A 5,615-nucleotide genomic window follows, 5' to 3' on the forward strand; every position below is an offset into this window, starting at 1 on the left:
GGGGTTTGAATTTTGTTCCCACCCCCCCAACTAAAAACAGGCTTAGAGGCTAAACTTGACAATGGTGTAATGGATACGGCAGTTTTTGACAACAAAATAAAACTGGCCGACTATTTTCGGCGTTCAACTGGAGAAAAAATCCCATTCACGGAAAACTCTGGCTGGTTACCCCCAAACTCTGGTATAATATCCGCCCGGTCCCCTCCATTATTATTTTTAGTTAGGGTTGAGGGTTAGGGTTAGGGTTAAGGTTAGGGTTAAGGTTAGGGTTAGGGTTGGGGTTATGGCTGGGGTTAGGACTAGGGTTAGGGTTGGAGTTAGGGTTAGGGTTAGGGTTAGGGTTAGGGGAAGGGGGGACCGGGCGGATATTTTTCCGATCCTGAAATCATTAAAGCTCATAAAAGGATAGTGGAAAAAGTGGGTGATATGACAGTTTACACAAATCAGCAAAATCTTTCTGTCATGGAACGTCATGCTCTCACCAAACCAAGCAAAAACCGCAAAATTGTTATAAAACCTGCAGATAAAGGGTCAGCCACTGTCATTCTATCAAGGGAGAACTATATCCGGGAAGCCCATCGACAGCTTAATAATTCAAAGTACTACAAAAATTTAGACAAAGCTATTTGGCCTGAAAATTGTAAAAAGTTCAATGCAATTATTCACTGTCTAAAAGATCAGGGACATATAAATAAAAAACAAGTAAAATATTTTATTTACTTCCGAAAATCCACAAGCCAGTCGATACATGGACCGATATTAACACACCACCCGGTCATCCAATCATTTCAGACTGTGGATCAGAATCGTACAATATTTCAGAATACATAGACTTTCACTTAAAACCAATTGCAAATAGACATGAAAGCTTTGTGAAAAACACTGAAGATCTTCTATCAAAATTATCAAAAACCAAAATCCCAAAAGATTCATTCTTGGTTACCCTTGATATTGACTCCATGTACACCAACATAGGTATTGATGCGGGCATTGATTCAGTTAAGAGAGCATTCGATAAGTACCCAGATCCAAACAGACCAGATACGAACATTATTGAGCTGTTAGAATTAAGCCTAAAAGGAAATGATTTTGAGTTTGATGGAGAGATGTATCAGCAAGTGTGTGGTTGTGCTATGGGCAAACGTTTTAGTCCAAACTTTGCATCTATCTATGTCACGAATGGGAAGAGGCTGCTTTAAAGAAATCGAGTAAAACACCTCTTTTGTACCTCAGATATCTCGACGATATACTTATCATTTGGCCACATTCTAAACAAGAATTTTGGAACTTTTTTGAGCTATTAAATCAACAGGATGACAATATCAAACTTAAGGCCACCATATCAGATAAATCAGTTGACTTTTTGGATGTAACAATTTATAAAGGTACACAGTTTGAAACAACAGGTTACCTAGACTACAAAGTGTTTTTCAAACCCACAGACACACACCAACTTCTCCACTGCAAGTCTTTTCACCCATGCCACACCTTTAAAGGCATTGTTAAATCTCAGATTATTAGATTTCACAGAAATTCGAGTAACAAACAGAATTTCAATGAGGCTTGTTCACTTTTATTTGGTGCTTTAAAACCTAGGGAATATTCAAAACGGTTTTTAAGAAAAATTAAATCTGAAACTGTTCGAGAATTAGAAAATCCCTTTAGGGCAACTGAAGACTATAAACCATACAAACTTCAGCATAACCAATCACCTCAAATAAGCACTGGCTCCTTTACTACTTGTGCCAAAACCAGGTGTAGACTTCACAACTTACTTAAAACGCAGTCAACTTTCAAAAGTCAACAGACCAAAATTGAATATCAAATTCGGACAGACATGAACTGTGATTCGAAAAATGTAGTATATCTAATCACCTGTAATTTATGTAGTACACGTGTATTTTAAGCATATAGGTTTTATGTAATTAATGTTTAATTTCAGGTTCTTAGAGGAGTATGTACCTTTAAGTATGGTATTTAGTATGTATTTCATTAATGTTTATTTTCAGGCTGTAACAACTACAGGTTGAACAACATATCACTATAATTAACATTTTATCACCTTTTTCTAGTATTGCCCTGTACCTGTGATGTGTGTTCGTGTATGCTGGTCAATCACGCGTGACCACATCAGTGCAGTCAGTGTGAGCTCTTTTGGTAGCCATAGCTACAATACAAACACCCAAGCTATCTTTAAACTTTGACCCTTGTCTCTTTCTCACCCATTGGATAATTAACGCTCACCTGTATCTGCATGCTTTCTTTGGACTGACCAGACAGGACAGAATTATTTAGTATTTGGAGAAACAAGTTCAGATCAGAGAGAAATAGTAGAAGTTTAATTTAAAGGTTTCCCCAGTTGTTATGGAATATATCAACACAATGCCTACGTGTAATTCATATGGGTGTGTCTTGTGTCTTATGTTTAATAAAAGATGATGCCCTAACCCGTAGCTGGTGTTGTGAACTTTGTTGAACCTAGCTTCACGCACAAAATACCGACTGCTACATTTATGTAAAAAAAACAGTACGTAGGACAAACGCAAAACCAAATGAGAATTAGAGCAGTTTGTCACAAGTATGATATTCGGCATGAAGTTGACACCCCTGTCGCCAATCACTTCAATCTACCTGACCATTCGTTAGATGAAAATTTTGAAATAATTCCAATTGAACAACCCCTGATACTTGGTTCAAAAGACGAAACAGACCTCTTGAGACTTGAACGAGAGGCCTTCTGGATTCGTACATTACAGATAAAACAGCCGTTTGGAATCAACGTTGAATCTGGTAAAGCTGTAAAAAGAGATAAAATAATTTTTCAAATAATTTACAGTCGACGTAGCGTTGATATTGGTAAACTTATGAAGGAGGAGTTTTTAAATCTGCAAACTGTTATGAAACACCCTATTACAGCACGTCCGGTTATTGCATATAGAAAAATTCCAAGTCTCAAGGATATCTTAGTCTCCACCTGACTACACGCCGCTTAAGCCTCTAAGCCAGTCCATTTTTCAGTGGTTGGTTTGTTGTTATCCCTTTCCTAACAATTTTTTAAAAACAAATACATCGTATCCGGCTGTAAACAAAACATAGTACTAGCCAAATAAATGTCAAACAAGACTGACCGAAAAACAGTTATATTTTGTATATCACAACGGTCAATTTAAAATCAATTTCGAATCCTCATTCATTCTTAAATACATACATACATACACACACACACATATATATATATATATATATATATATATATATATATATATATATACACACACACACATACACACACATAACTGTTTTAATGTGTCAGTAGTTTGGTCCAGAAAATACTGAAGTATAAAGTCTATAGTTTTAAATACATCTGCAGTAAATACACGAATTCAGTATTCAGTGCACAATTCCGGGTGGTAGGCCCTCGCTGATTCGTCTCAGGCGAGCTGATTGGAACTTCTGACATCCGGGCATACACGACAAGCTGTCGTCAAAACCAGATTTCTCCATTAGCCAGAACGTCTCCAGCAGTCCCTTGCCCTGCAAACAAATCATTAGTCATATTACTTGTTTCAAAACTTGTGATCTGTAAAAATCATTATTGATATTAGTCATTTGCAAACACATGGTCTGAAAAAAATCATAATACGATATTACTCATTTGCAAACACATGGTCTGAAAAAAATCATTATTGATATTACTCATTTGCAAACACATGGTATGCAAATATATTTTTTATTAATCGTTTGCAAACACATGATCTGAAAATATCATTATTCATAATACTCGCTTGCCTGAAAACAAATCACCATTTTGCTCATTTGCAAATTCGTGATCTGCAAAAATCAACGTTCATATTACTCGTTTGCAAACGTATGGCCTGCAGACATCATCACTGATATTACAAATATTTGATATTGCTCGTTTGCAAAGTCATGGTCTGCAAAAATCATCGTTCATATTATTTGTTTGCAAACAAATGCTTTGCAAAACAAATCACTATTGATATTACTCGTTTGCAAACACATGGTCTGCATAAATCATCATTTATATTATTCGTTTGCAGACACATGGCCTGAAAAAAAGAAGATATTACTCATTTGCAAACCCATGGTCTGCAAACGTTCACCATTGATATTACTCGTTTGCAAACCACATGGCTTGTAAAAACATCATTGATATTACTCGTTTACAAACCACATGGCCTGTAAAAACATCATTGATATTACTCGTTAACAAAGACAAGATCTGCAAAAATTACTACTGATATAGTAATTACTTGTTTCCATTTTGTTGTTGTTGTTTTTTGCCAGTAAAAATCACCATTGATATTACTTGTTTGCAAAGGTATGCCATTAAAAAATCACGTTTAATATTACTCATTTCCAAACCTATGCCTGCAAAAATCACCATTTATATTACTCATTTGCAAATCCATGGTCTGAAAAAAACATCATTGATATTACCCGTTTGCAAACACATGGCCTGCTAAAACCATCATAGATATTGCTTGTTTGCAAACCCATGGTCTAAAAAAACACTTTTGATATTAATCGTTTGCAAAACAATATGGCCTGAACAAATCATTATTGATAAAAGTTGCATTTTTAGAACAACGGCGTGAAAACAATCTCCAGAAAAAGCACACAAAAAGCACACAAAAAACCCTCACAAAAAAACCCAATCTAATTAAAATTAGCTCCACTATTACATGTGGATCTAACAGCAGCCAGTTGGAGCCCATGTCCACCAATCAAAACTTTACTTGCAGAATCATGCCAGTGATTTAAAAATAATTTGAAAACATTCCGAATTATCCTGAGGGTATACGACATGTTTCGTGTGAATTACGAATGCCTTAAAACATGTTTTATTTTATAAAATAAATAATTTGTAATGTAAAACTGAAGACTGATTTAGTTGGGTGTTTTTTTATAAATAAGTAAATAATTTTTAATGTAAAATTGAAGACTGATAACCCATCCCGTACGTATTGGTATGGTTCGCTGTACTGCGGCCACTAAAATAGACACGCCCGATATTTTTAGAATTTGTATGCTCCCAAATAACGTTATAAAAGGCGAAGTGTGATTGGTCAATATTTAAATTATTATTTACAGACAAAATGTTACCTGGACATTGGAGACTACGCAGTGTTGTTAGCAACCTGATTAAAATTAGTTCTACTGGTCTAAATAAGGCATTCGTAATTCACATGAAACATATCGTATACCCTCAGGATAATTCGGAATGTTTTCAAATTATTTTCAAATCACTGGCATGATTCTGCAAGTAAGGTTTTGATTGGTGGACATGAGCTCCAACTGGCTGCTGTTAGATCCACATGTAATAGTGGAGCTAATTTTAATTAGACTGTACGCAGTGTTGTTAGCAATCTGATTAAAATTAGTTCTACTGGTCTAAATAAGGCATTCGTAATTCACATGAAACATATCGTATACCCTCAGGATAATTCGGAATGTTTTCAAATTATTTTCAAATCACTGGCATGATTCTGCAAGTAAGGTTTTGATTGGTGGACATGAGCTCCAACTGGCTGCTGTTAGATCCACATGTAATAGTGGAGCTAATTTTAATTAGATTGTACGCAGTGTTGTTA

The sequence above is a fragment of the Gigantopelta aegis genome, chromosome 15 (assembly GCF_016097555.1).
Source record: "Gigantopelta aegis isolate Gae_Host chromosome 15, Gae_host_genome, whole genome shotgun sequence".
NCBI classification, from domain to species: domain Eukaryota; kingdom Metazoa; phylum Mollusca; class Gastropoda; order Neomphalida; family Peltospiridae; genus Gigantopelta; species Gigantopelta aegis.